This window comes from Alosa sapidissima, chromosome 11 (genome assembly GCF_018492685.1).
Source record: "Alosa sapidissima isolate fAloSap1 chromosome 11, fAloSap1.pri, whole genome shotgun sequence".
Lineage (NCBI taxonomy): Eukaryota > Metazoa > Chordata > Actinopteri > Clupeiformes > Clupeidae > Alosa > Alosa sapidissima.
This window is the reverse complement of record NC_055967.1, coordinates 26,219,600-26,242,487: the sequence shown is the minus strand read 5'-3', so window position 1 is coordinate 26,242,487 and position 22,888 is coordinate 26,219,600. Positions and strand designations below refer to the sequence as shown.

The 22,888-nt window shown below is 39.6% G+C and overlaps 1 long non-coding RNA gene across 1 annotated transcript; it reads right to left on the bottom strand.

The window, feature by feature from the left end:
• Nucleotides 1-6,574: 6,574 nt before the first annotated feature.
• LOC121724289 lies at nt 6,575-7,121 on the bottom strand. Its single transcript, XR_006035179.1, has 3 exons — nt 6,944-7,121; nt 6,760-6,868; nt 6,575-6,675 (listed from the first exon to the last, which is right to left on the bottom strand). It is a non-coding gene; the product is annotated as an uncharacterized LOC121724289 (long non-coding RNA).
• Nucleotides 7,122-22,888: the final 15,767 nt, after the last annotated feature.

Here is a 22,888-nt window from a genome sequence, read left to right as displayed (position 1 = left end):
AAATTGCAGATAATTGCATTATCACCACCTTTAAACACAGCATGGGATGTTTGGTGGAATGTCGTCTTCTTATCCGTATTACAGTTTTTCTCAGTCACTTTGGTGCATTTATCGAATCATGATTAACATTTGCACAACAGTTAGTGCATTTCTCAAAACAATTAGTGCAAACTGCACCGCATAGTGGATTACCTGCAAAAGTGTGTATCTTGCTCAAAATGCTTTGTTTATGTCTCAAAAAGCAAGTATTTGTACCAATGAAAAGTCCTTTATGTCAAGATAGTCAAATTGTTTTGTCTTACAGTTTATCTAAGTATTTTTCTAATGAACAATGCGCAAAACAGCACTGTTTTCTGTTTTGTCACTGTTTTTCTAATTATTGTGTGTGGAGGGTGTTGATTGAAAGACAGTGGATATGTTTCAAAGTTTTTACTGTTGACCGACATTGTGACAGTATAAAGCTTTTTCGGCATTGTGTAAATGAAAAATATGTAAAACACACCCCTTGGTCAGAGCTGTGCACTACTGTACATCTTTCCATACATCCTGACATTCCTGTCTGTCAGTTATGCTAGACCAGCGTTTCTCAAACTGTTGGTCGCGGAGACATGCCAGGTGGGGCGCGAACTGACGTGAAAAACAGGATTTTTTTTTGTTTTTTTTTATCTGTAGCCTAGGCCCAGGTAGCACCCGATGCGCAATGGACGCACTGTGTTACTCACAGGGAAGCGCTCGTGTCAAGGCAGTTTAGTTAGTCCCGACCTACATGAGATTTTGAACGTTGTTGTGAGAGTGGTGAATTTCATCAAAACCCGGCCCTTAAAAGAGCGTCTATTCTCCGCACTTTGTGAAGAGATGGTAGCAGACCAAAAGGCTGTACTGTTTCACAGCGAGGCAAGGTAGCTTTCCCGAGGTAAAGTGCTGTCGCGCGTGTTTGAGCTCCGAGTTGCCTCTTCTTGGAGGAAGAGGGCATGTTTGAATCTGCAAGCACGTTCACTAATGAACATTTCTTGACGAAGCTGGCCTATCTTAGCGATATATTTGATATATCTTAGCGATACATTTGAGTTAAATGTCCAGTTACAAGGCAAAGACAAGCACCTACCTCACCTAGCAAAAAAAGATTAATGCATGCACAAAAAAAACTTGAGGTATGGGACAGGCGCCTCGATCGCGACAGTATTATGCCTTTGAGATTTCTGAGCGAAATCGCTGAAACGTCTGATTCGGGAGCCACTCTTGTGATCCCATGTGTTAAACAGTAGGCCTCACATCTCTGCAAAGTTTATTTCAAAAATATTTCCCAACCAGCAATGCTCAGTATGACTGGATTATGGATCCATTTAATGCAGCATGTTGGTATTTCATTATATTGTACAATGCTGTAAAATGGCCTATGCTTCCTAATATGTTGCTGGAAAACAGAAATATGTGTGTTATTATGTATTTATTTATTTATTTATTTATTATTATATCTGCAGCACCAGCTGATTTTAACTCTGTTGAAGAGGATATATTTAGAACTTTATTCTAAGTTCTAAGTTCATTATTTCAATAAATTGGACAATTTTTAGCATAGTGACAATTTATGTTGTGTAATACCTCTAGCTTATACATTATATAGCTTTGGAAAGCTAACAGCTTTCTATTAGGGTCTAGTTTGTTAACTACCACAGTCACGAGTTGGGTCGTGATAGTCTGTCATTTTTAAAAAGTGGGTCCCCAGAAAAAAAGTTTGAGAAACACTGTGCTAGACAGACTATAGCTATATATATGTATATGTTTGAATTGTTCACTCGTTCATTCATTATACTCATTCTCATTCTCACTCATTATCACTCATTCACTATAGTGTTTGCTATAGGGGGGCTATATTGGGGGCTACCTAGGGGACAAGTAAACCTTGTGTATGACAACTACTGATGACAGCTAATTCAACACATTTGCATGTAATGACTCAAACGATGAAATAAGGCCAATTTCTTTTATGGGGTAGGCCTATTCAGCAGGGAACCAGTATAATGCATTTTGACCAACATGACACTGTAAAAAAATATTTGCCCTGGGTGTTATCTTAACTTCTATTCTTTTGTCAAGTTGACTGTGATTCACTACTGTTATTCAAATAACTTGTCTGTGTAATTGCCAGTAAAATAGTATTTGCTGTTATTTCTACACTGTAAAAAAGGTTTTGGCCAATAAGTCACAGTAAAGTCTTTTCTTAAGTTACTTCAACTTATAAAAGTAAGTAATGTAATTTCAACTATGTTTCATGAGTTAACAGTGTTTTCAACTTTGCTTTTGAAGTCAACTCAATAATATGTGGGCTGAATTTAAGATTGTAAATTATGGTCCTAACTGCAGTTAGGGATTATGGGTAAATGCTACTTTCTTGTTTATAATGATTATTGTTTTATCATTACTGTTTATTGTGGCTTTTTGGGATGTGTATGACATAGAACAACTGATGAGCAAAATGACTGTGTAAGAGATTTTCAGAGTATTGACAGGATTACCATTAAAACTGTAAGTGTACAGAGAAGAAGCACTGAATTTGATGTGTGAACCAACTGAGTTCTATATAAGTAAAGTCCGCATCATGAGATCCATTCATTTGTGGGGGTATAATGACCAGGCTGATGATTTCGAGTATAATGTGAGAATTCCCCAAGTTGTCCAAACAGAACTACAATGCTTAGTGAAATTACACCCGTGGGAGTGAACACCCCTCCTGATAACTCTATTCTTTTCATGCAGACTTTGTAACATTTCCATTTCTTTTGAAGTAGCGTGCGGCACATTTGATGCGGGGGATTTGAAAAGCTAAGAAAGCTAAGAATTAATAAAAAATAAGAATGGGGCTTTTGAGGCATTTATAACTTTCAATTATCACTCGCTTTTGGAGGACAGATTGTGTGGTCTGATTGGGCAGTCCTCTCAAGTGATACTTGAAATGTCCACTGCATTTTTGTGTCTCCTCCCTCATCACTAGAAGTTCAACCATCTCCTTAGACTCCAAGGCATTTTCTTTACAATTTCCTGAGACTCCAAGACATTTTCTTTACAACTTCCTTAGTTTAGAGAGTTTATGAAGAACATAGGACAAAAAAAAAACCCTCTTGCCCAAACACACACAGACAAGTTCCCAAAAGTAGCAAAACTAAAGGCGGGGGGTGGGGCAGGGATGTGGTGCAAAATTGGAAAACCTAAGGTCATCTAACTGCTGAGCAAACACACCAATCCTAATGGATCGACCATCTTCTCCACCCCTGCAATTACTCTGATCCCGTGTTGAAAAGTGTAGCCACATTGGTTCACAGTGATGCTAAGTCTCTATATCCCTTGCAAACATACAAACCTCACATTCAGGAGCATTACTTCATTACACTGCCACCCAGTCAGCCCCAGTGCGGCAATGGAGGCCTCCAGCAGTGACATACTGCGTCCCTCAGATCCAAACACACTAATGAAGAATATGGAAATGTAGAGAGGGCTTACGGGATTACTGCTTGTCTGACAGTAGTGTTTCCTACCATGCTGGTGCACTAACACAGGCGTTTGTTGTAAATTGGGCCCTAAAGTTGGGACCTCAGTTGATGCTAACTCTTTCACTTTGTGATTGTTTTGTTTACAGAGTAATTTGTTACTCTGTTTACGCACCAGAGTTTGAGCTGAGGTGAGTCAGTTACCACCACTCTGTGTGGTTGATTCGCATTCTTAAACATGCAAACATGTTAATGACAAGTAATGAAAACAACATCATCAAACAACATGTGAAGCAGTGGCCATAGGCATACTGATTGATTAAACAGAGTAAGATGTTGTAAATCCTAGAAATCTCAGCTGGACTTCCCAACAACAATTTCCCTCCCTGAACAGTCATGCACCACCATTGTCAACATAATAACTGAAGTATTTTTATACATACATTGGCTGTGCAAAAACACTGCCCTACAAAACTGGCTAAAACTATTGACTTAATCATAACTTTGTTTTATTGTTGATGATTCTGCAAACGAATTTTCAAAGATATCCACATCCGCAATACATTTTTGCTTTGTCTCCCAAAAAAATAACAGAGGAAAGACTACTGGACAGTGATGGCATAGGCTTTCTATGGCACGAACAGCATGTCAAGATAGAGTCAGCTGCTCAAGAGGGCCTGTGTGAGTGATCAGAACACTTGTGTTAGTTCTGTCAAGGTCACCAATTAAAAGAGCCATGTAAGAACATCCTTGGTGTATCACAGGAAAGCTTTCTAATGCCATTTTACTGTCTGGTCTGGCTGTCTGGCTCAGACTGGAATACAGCTGTCTATTCAAATCCACTTCCTCTGTGATGAGAAATACAGAGACGAACCCTCACCACAACCAACTCAATTAAGAGTAGGAGAACATTGTGTTTTAGACACAGAAATGCAGCTTAAAAGACTTGGGGCATTTTTTGAATCAACTTGTGGATCCGTCGCTGTAAAAAATTGCTCGCTGTCATACTCTTATGGAGTGATTCACATGACCCCCGCACACTCAGACGCGACAGAAAAGGCGCCTTAACCGAATCGGTTAAAATGTTGGCCCTGTTGGCTATTCTGTGCTCTGGTCAATAAATTACACTAAAGCAACATAAAGGGAGTCAGACACTGAACTGACATTCACTGCCCCTGCTGTTCGCCCTAGTTTATGCCCACTGGTAGGAACAATGTACTGACATTTTCCTGTAGGGACAGTGGGAATGGGAGGCCAACATCTAAGAGACATGGCCTAGCTTCTACAGGTTTCCCTCCAACACCACGACAAGGAGGGGGTCATTGAGTGCAGGAAATTCAATGGCCATTTCCCTATTCCTTCCGTGGTATTCTGCTTGCCATCAATGCTAATGATTAAAAGTGAGTCTAGAGTTTGTGTGTGGAAAGGACATCTGCTATTTCAGAACTGGCAATATCTGCAAAGTTTTAAATCTATTCTTCTTGACACCAGAATGTCAGTTGGACCTTTCACGCAGGACTGAACCAGTCTGTCTCATGTGCTGATGTACCTGTCGGTCACCAGCTGAACCATCTGGTGTCGCAATTTGCTCTGTGATGATAATGGGCCTGATGGTTTTGACCTGGATAGTGTGATGCCTTCTGTCCAGTCCACTCCGATTCCTCATGGCACACAAGCCGTCCTGGACATTTCAGTTGTTTGAATGTAACCAATGAACTCATTTTACTTACGGATTATTCATTAGCAGACGTGGTTAAGCAGTGGTTATGTCACCGACTGGCAATTGACCATTCCTGCCATTGTGAATCTGTGGATATGGATAAAAGTGTCTGCTAAATATCAGTCAACATTAAATGTATTTATTTACATTTTTAATGTGCTTGTTATGTCTGTATTAAAATTCCACTGGAGCTCCAAGCGGTTGTGTACACGCAGCCTTACAACACTGTTTACAGCTCTTCGAGTCACGGTAAAATGCAATTTTTGGTACATAGCTAATTTAGATACACCTATGGTGTGGGTGGTGGCGCAACACCTGTAAACATCAAAAAATGAAGTTGGAAAATGCATACATTTATTTACAGGAAAGGTATAGGCCCGCATACATTGTTTCCTAACTGCCGATGCTGTTAATTGTCAGTTTGTAAAGTTGGAAGGCGAAGAAGTAAGTAACGTTAGGAATCTCTGATCAATGTAATTGGTTAGGTTGGACCAATGATTTCAAAGTTAACGGAATGTCTACGCCCGCCACCATGCTAGTGTGGTACCCGTCTAGCGGTATACCTTCTTTACAGTCTGACTACGCCACCCCCTGATGATGGGCAGGAGGACCCACAGATCTTTCCCTGAATGTAGTGTGGCTAATTCTATATGTTCCCCGCAAAGGGACAGTAGACAAGAGGCAGATATGTACATGTATTTCAAATTTATTACAATTTAGTACAAAAGGAGTAGAAAAGTTCTAAATCTTAAAATACTGCTATAAACTGGTGGATTTTCCTCAGTCTAGGAAGGTCGGATCAGCCAATGCAAAACCCCTGCTCAGGAGGACCCTGGTGAGACAGAAAAAAACGAGACAGCAACCCAACACCAAACGAAGCATGCAACACAGCAAGCACTACACACTCAAGATCTTCAGATACCACTACAAAATGTCACACGTGTCCTGTTGCAGCAAGCACTACACACTTAAGGTCTTTCGATACCACTACAAAATCTCACACCGTGTTGTAGTTATAGTACACACCAAGACAGTGTCTCCCAATGTGGTCCCTTGGCAAGAAGGGGCAAAGCATTAGTGTGGATCCGGCCTTGTACAGCGATAGCAGAGGACATAGTTAGGGAGGAGAACCACCAGCATCAATAGCACCACTTGTTAATGTACAATGCTACTATGATCGGGGTACATGGGTAGTAGGCCCAGAGGCAAAGTCAGATAACCAAACAAACAAACAAACAAACAAACAAACAAACAAACACAATAAAGAAATGCCTACTTATTACAAGAAAACAGTGGCTGGCCTGGTCCCTTTTTAGGAGAGAACAAGCATGTTAGTTGCCAGCCTCATTAAACAACATAGCATAGTCCACTCAAACATACTGTAGCTAGAAAATATAGGCCTACTTTTCAATATGCTCAACTGTCCACAGCTCATTGACACATGAGGGCAAAAAGGTGAATGTTCCGTTGCTACGGACAGAGAAAGTAGTTTAAGACATGTTCCAATGCAGGTATAAAACATTTAATGGAAAATGTGCATATTAAGAAATTTACCAATGCAGCCCAGCAGCTCAGGTCACAATGAGGTGATCACAAATGTTAAAACTCCATGCAGAAGCCTGTGTCCTCCGTGAAGAGTAGACACAACCTTCTAGAAATTACCCTGATAAAATGAAATAAATAAGTATTAAAATTCAAATGGCAGTGATTAAACATGCTCTACCATGACCAACAGTACCTGCATGAAAAGGGAGCCCAACTCGCACAATAGTGTCCAGCACCAACACAAAGAGAATCTGACTTGCAGCCAGCAAACACTTATTACTTCCTAATTAGTCATGTGACTTCAAGACATCATGTGATCCTAGGTGTTGTGTGGATGTGATGCAGCTATGTGTGCCTGTTTGTGTAGATCCCCACACTAGCTTGTAAACAAATCCCAATCATGAGTGACCAGACTCTATTCACTCTGTGAAATTGCTTTTACCAGGCTACAGTCTATCTGTGCCAGGGCTTATGGGTTTTTACTAGCACTGAGGCCTACCTGGTGTTCACTAGCTTCATCAGTAGCATAGCCATATCAACACGGCAGTTTGCTATTAATTAAAGTGATGGGATCTGGGAAATCCCTCCACATGGTGAAATTTCACCAACTTATGATTCTGATCATCTGACCATCCTAGCAACATCCAGGATTTTGCGAGGATGGTATCCAGGATGTTGCTAGGGGACAGTATTCAGGATGTTGTTAGGATGGTATCAGAATCTTGGTGAAATTTCATCAGAGAGGGTTGAAACCAAGAAATCAAGGATTTTTTATTTCACCATGTGATGGGTTTACCCAGATTGCATTACAACCCAACCCAGGCATGGCAAAAGTATACGAGCTGTCACTTGCATTCAACCCAAAAATCCTTAAAGGGATACCAGGCAAGCCTGATGCTTTTTCTCTACGAAGCTCCCCCTACCACCTGTACGTGTCGATACGTGTGCGAGCCCTCGCTCGGTCTGAAGCTCTGAAGTGCCATTATACACACGTTTGCAACAATCGCTAGCGTTGCGTAAGCCATGATGATGGCGACATATTTCCCCCAGAACCAGAACAAAAAGGGGCACAAAATAACCTGCAGCGCCTGTGGCCCTCATCTCCAGATGCAGAAACCTCCTGTCCCTCTGCTCAGACTGCAGGGGCAGGAGTCTAGAAAAAAAGTTATTGATTCTATTCAGTGTTCGTCCCAAAACACAGCAAGTGATGGAGAGGATTTGAGATTGGCGCCTCCTCTCACTAGCCAGGCTACTTAATCATGCAGAGAGACACTTTATATGTCAGATTTGTGTTCAAATGAGAATCGGGATGGGTCCACCGACACATTCAAATATTGACTTTTCTGCAATATTGTATCTGATACATTTCACACCAAATGGCTCCTCCAATCATTGAGCTGTCGTGTTAAAAGCTGAGGCCTCATACTATGCCAGTATAATGCTTGTCTATCTCAAGCATTGATGGTCAATAATGGTGTAGGCTTGCTCTATGCATACATTCACAAATCCTTCGAAGTCTATGCATGCATTCAAGAGGAAATTAATGGAGGTTTGGAAGCCAAGTGTGACTCGCCCTTGGACCTCCAATGACATCATACTGTGGAACTGCATGCTCAGCAGAGGCAAGGAAAGGATTTTTAATTGAACTGGATGTGATGGATCAAACATGTGAACACTCATTTAGTCTGGTCTTGTGTGACAGAAATGGTTTATTTTGTTTTATTTACAGAGTGGGTCCAAGAAATCAGGAGTCCTCTGGAGTAATGCTACACTCAGACTAGGCTTCTTTTTTTTAAGCTATCATCGTCCGTTTCTAAATATTCTAATCCTATGGAGTGTTTTCAAAAATGTCCTCAGCTTTTTTCAAAACACTGTTGCCAGAGTTTTTTTTTTCTGCAGCTCAGAGCATCTTTCTGAAGTTGAAAAAAGTTCAAAAAAACTTCAAGCACATTGACATTGACCAATTACAAGCTGAGTAGAAGCTAATGAGATGTTCGTAACCAGCAGTGGAGACTCTAGCAGTGGAGAAACCTATTAAGACTTTGAGCACAATGAGCTACATGAAGTGTGATTTAAACCGTATCACCATATCCATCTATGAAATTAAACTGGATGTGTCCCATATTTTCTGGTCAGTGTGTGTCTTTGTTACAGTTGCTTGAAAAACGAGCATGTTAGTTATCATTAACTCTTGATTAGCACACGTTATGTTATGGCAGCAAAACACTCCCTCCACTACGTTTGGCTGCCAGCATTTTTTCAAATAAAAAAAGCGCCCTGGCCAACTTTTTTGGTCCAAAAAAAATAAAAAAATGCCTAGAAGCCTAGATTTAGTCTGTTTGATTCAGAGTTTGGACATAACATTATATAGATAAAATGCCTTTTTTCATGTTAGAAATGATATGATGATAGAAAATATTTATTTTTATTCCACTTATTACTTATTCAGCCTTTCAATCAAAGTTCAAGCATGTTCAGCTGGGAAGTAAATCGTGAAGATAAATCTCACTAGTATCTTTTTCTTATCATTTAAAAATGTGTTAGATGAAAGACCTGAATATGTTCCAATATCATGTCCCTTTCCCTCAAATCCACTGTAATGTCTCAAGTGTACAGGGTCCATACTGCCCTCTTGTGTCTATATGGGATTCAGACTTAAATTGAAAGTTTCATTAAAGTATATTTTTCAAATATATTTTGTTCTACATAGCTAAAATGTCTTCATACCTTTATATGACAAGCTTCTATAATTTCACTGAAAATACTGATTCATGTATTGTAATCATCAATACAATAACTTGAGATCAATTCAATAGTCTAAATGTTATTTATAAACCGCAACCATTATATTTCAATTTCTATTTGTTGGGCTTATAGAGCGCCAAAACATTACACATGTATCATGGCGCTTTACAGAATGTAGACAATCAGAGAAAAGAAAAGAAAATAAGGCCCATGGGTATATTTACCCATTCTGTCTAATTTGTATCTTTTCAGAGAAAGGAAAGAAATGAAAGTATACTCCATCCTGAATGTGTGAGTGCATATAACATTTAAAGTTTAAGAAAGAAAAAATAAATGCTGAATATGAATGAAACCTTTGAAAGAAGTTTCAGTAGTAAACTGTGTGAATGTGTGGAACTGTGTTGATACAAAACAATATGAAAGTATTAACTCTAATTTCACATTCTGCACCTTTAGATCAGTTTACTTCTTTTCTGAAGTAACAAAACATTTTTCATTTATTGTTAAAGCTGCATGGAACAAAATAATACATTTTTGTAAACATTGATGTAAAATAGCACACACAAAAACAACATAAAAACTCCTAAAAAATGCATAGGGTATTTCTGACAAATAGCCCCTTGTGGAAAAAGTGGAGGAAAAAAAGACCCTTGTCAGTTGGTGAACACTTTATCCTCCTCAAATGCTATTGTGTGCTGGAAGCTGACACACATTACAGCTAAATGCATTTTAAGTCTGTAAAGCTCTCTCACCATTTTCCCCTGCTTAGATGTCACCCTTGTTACCGCTCCAATTATATAATTTTAAATGAGCGGAACACAGGACCAGTCATTGTAGCATTGTGGCAGCGGTCCATTCTCCCCATGGCCTGGGAGCGCTGCGAATTCCAGCGGCCAGGGGCATGCAGGCGTTCTTTCAGAGGGGAGCCACCTATTTGCTAGTCATAAAACAATATTTAGGTTGAGACGGTGCTGTGTGAGCGTCACCTTCGTCAATGGGGCCCATTCATGCAGGGTGAAGGGTGTAGCGTGGGTCTGTGAAGAGCTAGCGTGGGTCCCTGTGTTCTGGGGAGGGGCTTTCAGTTGTTCGAAGGAGTGGCAGAAAAGGGAACTGCTAGCGTCCTATGCCCGGGGTAGAATCGGGGTGAATTAACTGCATAATCGGATTGAAAGTGAGCCACGGAATTTATGTCAGTTCACATTTCATCAAATGGCGAGTGTGAATTGAAGTCGACAGTACAGAGGGTTAATCCAGAACTAAAGCCAAAATAATTAGGGGCCCACTCTTAATCCCCCCCTTATTCTAGCAGCAGTGAATAACATTAAAATACGGCAGTGCTGCCTTTCAACAGACAGTCCACAACATCCAGACTTCTTCAACAAACCAATCATAGCCAAGCAGTCTTACCATTTTTGAAGAAAAATGTTTTATTTTAATCAAATTATTTTTCCCTTTGCATAGACAGTAGAAATGCGCAGAATGAGCCATCAGCAGGTATTCAAACAAATTTTGAATCTTTCAGTATTTCTTTCAGGGTTTTTCTTCTTATAGCTAGTAAGGCCTTTGCAGAGTAATTGAGCAATCGTTATTTAATAAGTGCAAACTTGATTCAACAATTAATTCAATCTGCCATAAAAGCCAAGACAAATACCGATTAACCACAAAGTAACAGAAAAGAGTTCTAGAACATCAGTTCTATGAGGATTTGCTTCATGACTTAAGTTCCAACTGCTCCACAGCAATGTCCACGCCACATGGTTTATAAAGGTGGAACAAGTACCTCACAGACAAAAAAAAATCCCAAAATCTGCAAAAATTAAAATGAGTGGCATTACATTTCATTTTAACACATACAAAATGTTTCCACAACTAGGACATCAAATGAATGCAGTGTATAAGTATCAATTTATAGCTTATTATTTGACACTCCTAAGTTCTCAGGTAAAAACAGTTAAAAAAAAGAGTGTAAAACTATCTTACCATTATGAGGTTATTTGAGCTAATGTAATAAAACTATTGTAAACACTATACTCACTTAATAAAAACGTAATACAATTCACTGATTATGTATTATTGATGTTACATGTTATTCTAATTATTGTAAAGGATCCTATTTTTGGCGATCAGAAATGGATGGTCAAAGGCGCAAAGTTTATAGACGTTAAAGACGTGGCCAATCCACTATCACAATAATTTAGTGGCGTGATTTTGTGATCAACGCTGGGTGCTGGGCGCAAAAGGGTTGTTCTTATGTGTCTTAATCAGTGTGTTTGGGCGTAACATCCTTTAAACCAATGAGAATGAAATCTATCATTCCCTTTAACAACAAGCAGTGCAGCTTCAAACAGTGCATCGGTATTTTGATAGTCATCGCCCAATTTGAAGGAATCTGCTTGCACACGAGATTGTATGAAACAGGGATTCTACTAAACCTTGCTTTACTAAAATTTGTTTGTGACTAGTAGAGTATAGCCTACACACATCTGCACTGGCCTATTATTTTAACTCATAGGCAAAGTGAAACTAACTTCACCGTGGTCTACTCAACGACCAAAACAGTTACAGTAATTACATTCAGTCATTCATTCCACCTTTATTTAATCTCGGAGGTTCATTGAGGGTAGTCCTCATTTTCAGTGAAGCCGAGATTACTTTCACTCTTGACTGACAAGGGGTTACCATCAAAAACATAGCCTGAAAAAAGCAACACTTAAGTGCCACACTCCTGGGCGCAAGTTTTAATAAAAGTGGAACACATGGCGAAAAAAATTCCTCACTCTATTGAGTGTAAGGTAAGAATAATCCTTGTGTCGCGCTTTGCACCATCTTGTGCCAGGTGCACGATAGGGCCCAAAAAAACATAGTCACCACAGCCCTCGATAAATCTTCTAATAGCATAGTAATAAACTAGATGTACCGCAGAGCGGTACAAAATATGACCGCCGCCCAGTCCAGCACATTTTTTCCACAAAAATAAATCACGCTGAAAGGCCTATATGATTCTAACTGTCTCACTAAATTGCATTATCCACACTCAATTCTCACTGGTATCTGCTAGACAACAAGTACCAAAACATGATTAGTTCATAGATTTCACATGTAAAATTAATTTTATACAACCCCACCCCCATCTTGCCTGTTCATAATTCTGAGAAATTCTTGAATTGTGTGCATGTGTGCGTGTACACGTTTATGTTTATGTTTATGTGTGTGGGTGTGTGTGTGTGTGTGTATGTGTGTGCTTGTGTTTGCCTGTGTATGTGTGTTTGCCTGCGTATGTGTGTTTGTGCATCTGCATGCATGCATACATATGTCTACTGCGTGAGTATGTGTCATACGTATGATTACTGTGAATGTATGTGTGTGCATGTGTATCTGTTTATGCACATGTGTGCACATGGAATGGGTTAACATGACCCCTGGAGGCAAACATACGGAAAAAATTGGTCATCCTAGGCCCTACGGTTCTCAAGATATTCACAGAAAACTGTGTCTGCCCTACCCTCCTTTCGGGGGTTCCAGTACAGCGGGGGGGGGGGGGGTACAGATCAAAATGAAAAATGATGGTTCCATGCTATCCATGTGGGGTTACATGCCCACCAAGTTTCGTGTACCCCGGTCTTTCAGTGTCCCGGGAATCCTTGTTGGTGTACGGTCACTAAATGTACACATAAATTATTTTATTGTAAGGCCCCCCATGAACGAAAATTCACAAAACTTGGCATGCATTCGGAGGGTGTCATAATGATCCTACACTTTCAATTTCGTGCAGTTTTGACCATGTCAGCCAGAGATATTGTGATGAAAACACCTAATTTTTTGTTTTCCTAGGCCCTACAGTTCTCGAGATATTCACAGAAAACTGTCTCCGGCCACCTACAGGCAAGTTGGTGTATAGTAACATAAATTAATTTATTGTGTGGCCCCCCATGAACGGAATTCCACGAAACTTGGCGTGCATTCAGAGGGTGTCATAATGATCCTACACTTCAAATTTCGTGCAGTTTTGACTATGTTAGGTCACAGATACCTGCGATTACAACACCTCATTTTTACTTTTTTGTGTTTAAATAGGTGACGCTATACATGAAATGAGTGGTTATGGAATGGGTTGACATGGCCCCTTGAGATCAACATACAAAAAAAAAATGGTCCTCGAGATATTCACAGAAAACTATGTCTGCCCTACCCTCCTTTCGGGGGGTGCAGTCCAGCGGGGGGGTGGGCTACAGATCAAAACGAAAAACAATGGTTCCATGCTATCCATATGGGGTTACATGCCCACCAAGTTTTGTCTACCCCGGTCTTTCAGTGTCCCCGGAATCCTTGACGGAAATTTGGACATGCGGGGAAAAAAAAAAAAAAAAAAAAAATTCTGTTCTGTGTCACTATTAACATCTTCCCACATTCTACATTCTGCTGCGCCTGGCCATCTAACCCCAGGCCTATGACCATTAATCTTCTCCCTCCTTGGCCCACTGGCCTCTCTTTCTGCCTCAGTGCTAGAACTTTCCTCAACAACAGGGGTGCTGATGTCTTGCGAACTGTGGGTTTCTTCCTGTCGCTGAACTTCAACCGACTGACTTGATGCACTTCTTAAGAAATAGCTATCAATGCGGGGACCCTGTGTTCCCTCTACCAAGCACTTCTTTTTCCCTTGATGAATTTTCAGGCCCTTTAGACTTGTAACCTTCTGCCAACCAAACACGCACATCTGTAGCTACAATACTATTAGGCCTAGTTCCCAACCACAATTGATGAACTGTGATAAAATGCCCCAACTTGTGATTGCTTTTAGAGATAGTTTGATACTGATGCTACAGATTTTGTGGCTTTTTGTGTGCTACAAATCTATCAAACCTCTGTAGCACCAGGTAGGTGGAATGAAGAGTTGATGGCACCCTATTTTCTGTACAACCAGAGTGCAAATTACCCCACCATAATTAGGGGGTACTGCTCCTTCACTTCTTCTATGACCATCATGGTCCACTACCATATCAATCCCCACCATGATTGCCAAGTGCAACATATGTTGTGCAACACACATACAAGGTCTAAACATGCGACAAACTGATAATCAGTAGGCTACAGAATATCTCATTGTTATTATATATCCAAAAGAGAACTGTCAACTCCCAAAAGTTAGAAGTTAAGTGCACTGAAATACCATTCTAATTACTAGTAAAGTACTTTACAATTACTAGTAATACCTTTCTTTACAAGAAGCCTATTGCCTATTTCATGAAATATTGATTTGGTTTATTTTTTAGATTTCATAAGACCTGGAGGTAGCCTAAGACCCAACCCTCTCATATACTATTAAACAGAAACCAATTTTCTATTAGTCTATGGTAGTCAGTGTCAAATCAACACAATTACTTGGAGATATGTGAAACCTGAGCAATCTTTAACGAGCTATGAAAAAACATACTACCACAGAAGAACTACAGAGCGATAGTATCAGGGTTCTCAGATGAAACTACATTTATCAAACAAAAAATATGAAATAATAGAACGTAAAAACAATACTAACCAATTAAAAACAAATTCAAATACTAGCATAGGCTACTATTTAGCCTAGGCTATTTGGCTCTTTTTATGTTTCCACAGGTTTCACTGATGTTATGTAGGCTTATCAGACCCTCTTGTGCATAACATACAAACAACACAGGATCTGTGCCAAACTCATTTCAAAACGGCACAATAATTTATAACAAGATAAAATGAGAATGGACACCTAGGCTATGACGTTCATCTTGGAAATGACAATCGATTTTACCTCACCACAATGTAAAGCTTGATTTAAATAGAGAATTATCTTGCTACCTTGGTAACTGACCAAGGTCCACTTTAAGTAGCAGGTAAGTAGCCGGTAATTCAATGTATGAAGACGTGACATGAGCTATGAAAGAACAAAACATGTTAATAAATGAAGGTTGTAAATACATTTTCAACAAGCTAGACGTCTGCTAGCAACTTACATTTACCCATGCATCAGCAACAAACCGAATTTAGCCTAGGCCCAATGGAGGAATTTACCTAGTGTTTTGTCATTCAACGTTGACGTCTTGCTTGAAAAGTTGAAGTCGTCAGAGAATGTCTAAGGGCAGTTCCAGCGTTATGGATGTGACAATTGGACTCATATTGGTAAACAAAATGCAAAATTAGCAAAATTAGTATCAGTGAATTAATTTTCATAACTTTTAATGCAACCTCTGTCCTCTGAATACTGAGAAATCCTCAAATTTCATATAATCAATTTCATCCTAAGAATACAAGGCATTTTATCAGCGTTATGGATGTGACATGAAATGGACACACTTTTGTGAGAGATTACAGGTTTTCTACAAACTCTGTGAAGGAAACTGCCGAAACTATGATATATGTACCATGAAGGAGACTTGAATGAACACAAAAAGTGTGTTTTTGAAACTATGCGTCATTTTCGTAATGCATTATGTAGGAAAAACTGGCGTTATGGATGTGACGGTTTCACGTTATGGATGTGACGTGTCTGAACCAGTCCTCGACAAACTACATAAAACACATAATTAAGTAGTGAATTTTGATATGAAACAATTGAAATAGTAATCATGAAAAACTAGCGATGAAATTATTGCTTCCTCAGTGCCCACTATGATCCACAGGAAGAATCAGGACAAGTCATTTAAAATATAAAAAATAAATTATTTTTTTTCTTTTACCGTCATCAATTTTGGTCAGTGATTCCCGGGTTACTGAAACACCAGGGAACATGAAACTTGGTGGCCACTCCCCTAAATAACTAGCCCTACCTGAATCGTTGCACCCAAGATGGCAAAATATTTATGGTATGTTAGTCTCAAAAGCCCGCATGAACCTAACCCATACCCACTCATTTGTGATTTGCACACATAAAGTACATGCACGTGCACACACACGCACATGCGCACACACACACACACACGCACGCACAGTCGCACACATACAGACAGGCAAGCACACACACACATAAACACATACAGACAGGCAAGCACACACACACCCACCCACATGAATGCAGACACATAAACACACACACACAGGCACGCATACGCATGTGGGCATGCAAACACACACACACACATAAACACAGGCACGCATACGCGCATGCACACACAGACACACACAAAAAAACCACACACACACACTCTTATAAACAAAAGCAAACTCACATGCACACACTCATTTACATGCACATGAGTTGCAGGAGTAGGAGATGGAGACAAATTGACAAGCGTGATTTATTTTTGCGAAGAGAATATGCAGGACTGAGAGGCGGTCATATTTTGTACCGCTATGTGGTACATCTAGTTTATTGCTGCCCTTACTCATGTTACTCTGTGGGTATTAGCTACAGAGGACCTGACACTTCAAATGCTGTCATATCGTCACATTTAAAATTAAACTGTGTTAAGCAGATGTGAACGGCTGGCTGAACAGATCTGCAACAGAAGGAGGTTGCTATGTTAACTCCAGCTGCAAAGTCAGCCATCTTCACCAGCTAACACGATAATCCAGTTACTGTACAACATTAGTATGACAGTTACAGGAAGATAATCGCTCAGATTTTTGTTATTAGGCCACTTGAAAATAGGCTATGGCTAGGCTAATCACTGGAGGTATTTTAATATTATGTTTGCTTTGCTAATGGTTAGACAAGGCCTTCCTGTGGTTTTGATCAACCTACAATCTTTGAAATGTCAGTTGTAAACACTAGGCCTAAGTTGAAATGCGTTGAAACTGACATGCCACCAGAACAGACGTTTTATTGGCTTTGAGGTATAATAAAGTCCCCAGTCTTGTAAATTCACATTATGTAACATCCATAACGTCACATCCATAACGCACCATTAAAGGTTTTAAAAGTAAGAAAGGGGCACAATTTGGTCATCACACTTTACATTGATATAAATCAGCTTTGCACAGACACTATGGACATTGTCGCATCAACACTGTATGTGTAGCATAAACTTTTCCTATAAAACGTTGGATGGATGTGACATGGCCATGGAACTTGCTGACTTAAAAACAAAAGCCTTACAAATGTAAGGAGTTGTGCTCTTAAAGGCAAGCTGAGCATAGACATTAGGCTACTCTACCATTCCTTTGTCAATCTGGAATTTGTCAAAAGACACAATTTGTTTAAACATTGGGGCCATTTATCCACTTTTGAAATATGTATAATATTACCATGTGAAAAATGTTGTTTCTGTATGGCTTCACACCATATTTATGATGTAAAAAGAGTGTTATTCTCCATCAAATTCAATCAGATCAGTTACAAACAATAAAATATAGACCTAAATGAAGATTTTAACAACAGTTCTATTTGCGTATGCACAACTTTTTTTTTCCATGGTAAGGATGACCTTTGCATGGAATTGCCCCTAATAAGGGGAGAAACCGCCACTCTCGGGAAACATCCGGTTTCTGAACTGGTTGCAGTTCCCGTTCTGGTTCCACATGAGGGCGCTCACGAATAAGTGCAGAATGAATGGAGGTCTATGGAGCTGTACCCCTCAAATCCACTTTTCTCAGGATATCATTTTTTGCCCAGAAGTTTGAATGTTGCATGCAAAAGAGGGGGCAGAGAAAATACACACCGCTGAGTATTATATTTTTTGAGTCACTTATTTGTTCTAAAAAGCCTTTCAAATGCGTCAATGACGTCATTCATTAACAGAAAGCTAGTGTGTTGTGGGCAACAACAACCCAACCTGTAAGAAATCGAAAGGACGTAAGTACTCATTCATTCAACTTTTGACCTATAATCCATATTGATCTTGCAGAAACCACAATCCAATCTTCGATTTTTCAACGACAACCAGGTGAAAGAGACACATTTAGCCGTCTAGCTCCATAGACCCCCATTGTTTTTGCACTTATTCGTGATCGCCCCTAGCGGAACTGCAGCAGATTGCAGGTACAATGGAGTTAATAGGGAGTGATCCGGCTCTCCGTAAACGGGCTCTGAAGTCGTTCTCTATCTCCGTTGCTTCTAGCGCCACGGTGGTTAAAAATGGTACAGTCTACAATAGGGGTGTCTGGAATCGCTTTACATTAAAATGTTCCTACAGTGAAAATAGGAGTTGACTTGTATTGTAGCCTATTGTAACTGTAATGATATTTTTTCACAATATCAGAAAAATTATCTGACCCCCCCAAAACTGATATTTCTGTCTCTTTGGGGGGTACTGGGTCTTCATTGGGGGGTATAGTACCCTGTACTATACCCCTGTAATTCGAACTATGCTATACAACTACCCATACCATCACATAAAACACACACGATCCAGTAATGATTTCCCTCCCCCTCACTCACAGCCTGCATTCATGACATAAAACTCTAGATGACCCACAACTTCCTCATTGGCCCCAAACCACTTCTTTTCCAAACATGCCCACCTAAGTTTTGAAATCAATGGGTCCCACATCAAACCCACATATGCATTCTTGGTATCATTCTAGATCCCTCACTCTTGGACTACATCCACTCCTCACAAACACCAAACATTCTGCCACATCACTCTCATTCTCTATCAACTCCACTGGTTACCCATCTCCTCACACATCCAATACAATCCACACTGACTACCTTCTTAGCCAGAACTTAGCCATCATGGGGGCCAGATCTTTCAGTGCCTGGCCCCCCAAACTTTGGAACACTCACATGCAACATCACCAATTTAAAGATTTATGACGATTTAGATATTTAAAATATCTATTTGGCACAAGTTAATAATTACACCATAGTTACTGGTGTAAGAAATGCAATGAAATTGTGTTTGTAAAGTGCGTATTGGACATTGGGGAGGGATTATTGAGGGATTGGGGAGGTGGGTTGTATCTTAGGCTGTGTAGAGATTGTGTGTGAGTGTTGGGGGTGGTGGGTGGATTGTGATGGCAATAAAGACAGAACACTATTAACTTGTTAATCATTAACAGTTATTTATTAACTAACAGTTATTTATTTATTAACTTGTTAACCCTTAAACAGGCAACGTACACCAGGAGATACATACTTTTACATATACAGATACATACTCCTATGGGGGGCATTTCTAAAAAAAAATTCCAAATCAAGTTATGATTGATCAAATGTCCTATCTGTTATCAGTCTGTAGGTCACATGACTTGGTTCAGGTTGTTTGTCATTTAGCTTGGTCAGAAATCAAAATGGCTGCCAGCGGTAGCGCATATGCTAACCAAGTGGTGAGTAATTACATATAAATCATAGTTATTTTCAATAAATCAATCATATTAACTTATGTAACTGATTATGACTATTGTCTAAATATGATAAAGAAAAAAAGCCTAACTGTGCTTGTGGAGTTAGTTTAGTAACTTTAAAATGTATGTATCCCCCAAGATACGTTGCCAGATTAGGGTATAAAATTTGGTCAATGGGTATTCTGTGTAGTATTGAAAATGTTGTCTCAAACAGGAACATATGCTAATATACACTGCAAAAAGAGATGTTATCATGTACAGGTATGTACATTATGACAGTACAACCATACATTGCCCTTCAGGTGTCACAGTTAGCTCATTTTATGGGAATAAAAGGATGAATAGAAGAGCGAGAGAATGAGCATGATCGGAGATCCCTGAACACTCTTCAGGCATAGGCACTAAATGAGGATAATCAGGTAGAATTGAGAGTTAGAACTAGAGACTGTGAATAGTTCTGCTGAGGAGAAAGAAGAGGCAATGGAACAAATGCCTAAAAAAGCAAAGAATTTAGGTGACAGTGCTTAAATTGAGGGACATTTGGCCATATTTACTGAAGTGAGCAGGCCAACCAGCTTAACCAATGAGCAGTCCCTTATAGAACTCAACAGTCACCACCTACCTCCCTAAGGGGTCAGGTGCTGGATGTACTGTAAGTTCCCTATTCATTTCTCCATTTGATGTCTGGAAAAATCTGTATAAAGTGTTTTAGGCCTGGCCTTAGGCTGACCAGCTATGGTGTGCAGCTGTGCAACTCACCGAGTGGTTAGTGGTGTTCGCTGATGTTCCAAAACAAGTAGCATAGCGAAATACAGTTTCTGTCGTGTTTTATTTGGGATTTTGTAAAATCCCATAGATTTCTGTTGAAAGACTCATTGCACGTTGATATTACTGCGCCACCGTCTATGATTCAGGTTCAAATATTAAGCGGAAGTTTATACGCGGTTGTGAGGTGTCGTATATAGTTCCACAATAGCAAATAAGACTGGAAATCATACATTGTGCCGATATATTTGATTTTAATAATCAACGAACACCACTCGGTGAGTTGCAGTTTTGAAAACGAATGTTAAGGGTTGTTTTAGGACATGTTTGAGTATGCCTGTTGGCAGCCACTCTGAGTAGTCAAAGGCGATTCAAAACGAGTCAGAAAAGTCGAGACAGGACCAATTGTCAAAATTTCAGTGTCCACCACTCTAATTCATCCAAAACAAACCAGAAAAGGGACTCAAAGTGCTAAATACCGGAATTTTCCTTTAAGGTCTTGGTATGGATGGCTCCCTGCAAAGTTCCCTTGTTAAACACATAGCATAACACTGTTTGAGTATGTACAGGCTTTATTTTGCTGCCATTTTGGTCAATCAAAAAGAAAAGCCAGATGAATGTACACAAATACTGACAAATTGCCAAGTTATCTCATTTAATAACTTTGTGTGTATTTCTGCGAAAAAGTTTAAGCACCTGTCAACAGCAAAAGCCCGTCAATTCAGAACATCCAATGATATGTCATCTCCATACTATATTAAAATTTGATAAAAATAATATGAAATCCATTTTAAAAATAGTATTTATGACATAAATGATCAAGGAAAGCAAGATTTTATCAGTTATATGTATCAAATGAGAAATGGAAAAGTTCACCATTTTGATTATTTTTATACCTCAATAGGGCAACGTATCCCAGGAAATACAACTCATAAAATCCAAAATATTTCAAAAATGAGTGTGGAACTGTTTACCTTAGGTGCAAATGAGACAGAATGTAACATAAAATGTTTTTTTACTACTATTTTTTCACTCTTGCCTGTTTAATTAACAGTTAATGGACAGTATTGGCTCTGTGCACTTGATAGAGACAAACCCCCTGTCTTACGGTGGACGAACTCCCTTCCTGTTCGTTGTCATCGCTGTCAAAAAGCACCTGAAGATGAGTGCTTCAGTTGTACCAAAACATAAGTGCAAGTGTTTTAAGCTTCTTAAAATCGTGTGCAGCTCTAAGGAGCACAGTGTACCACTCTGCTCGGTTTCAAGTCGATATAAAAGCAATTTTAGCTTTTAAGAAGATTTCTTTGTAAGTAATGAGGCCCATTACTTCTAGCATGAGGCCCATTGAGTTGTAAATTTAAGTTCTTAACCCTGATAAAATACACCATGTTCCAAATTATTACACATAACATTTATTTTGTTTTTCAATTAAACTCATGGTATTGTGTCTCAGGGCTCTTTGGACACCTGTGATAATTAGTTTGCCAGGTAAGCCCAATCAAAGGAAAACTACTTAAGAAGGATGTTCCACATTATTAAGCATGCCACAGGTTTCAAGAAATATGGGAAAGAAAAAGGATCTCTGCTGCTGAAAAGCGTGAAATTGTGCACTACCTTGGACAAGGTATGAAAACATTGGATATTTCTCGAAAACGTATGCGTGATCATCATACTGTGAAGAATTTTTTTTGCTGATTCAGAGCACTGGTGGGTTCCTCTCCCCTCACCCCTAAACAATGTTCACCAACAGAAACGGTTGCATTGGGCTCAGGAATACACAAAGATCATTTTCAAAGTTTTGTTTACGGATGAGTGCTGTGCAACCCTATATGGATGGAGTAATGGGTGGTAGGTGAATGGCCACCAGGTCCCAACAAGGCTGAGACATCAGCAGGGAGGTGGCGGAGACATGTTTTGGGCCGGAATCAGAGCTGGTAGGCCCCTTTAGGGTCCCTGATGGTGTGAAAATGACCTCGGCAAAGTATGTTTCTGACTGCCAACTTTCTTCCGTGGTACAAAAAGAAGAACCTCCCTGCCTTCCGATACCTCTGGGTCATTGGCTGCTATGGGCATAAAAGGAGAGAAACTCATGGTGTGGCCCCCATCAACCCTATTGAGAACCTTTGGAGCATCATAAAGCAAAAGATCTATGAGGGTGGGAGGCCGGTCACATCCAAGCAGCAGCTCTGGGAGGCTATTCTGACATCCTGCAAAGACATTAAAGCAGAAACTCTCCAAGAACTCACAAGTTCAATGAATGCAAGAATTGTTAAGGTGACATCAATGAAGGGTCCTATGTAACATGCAACTTGGCCTGTTAAGATGTTTTTGATTGAAATAACTTTTGATTAAATTTATGACCTCCTAATGCTGCAAA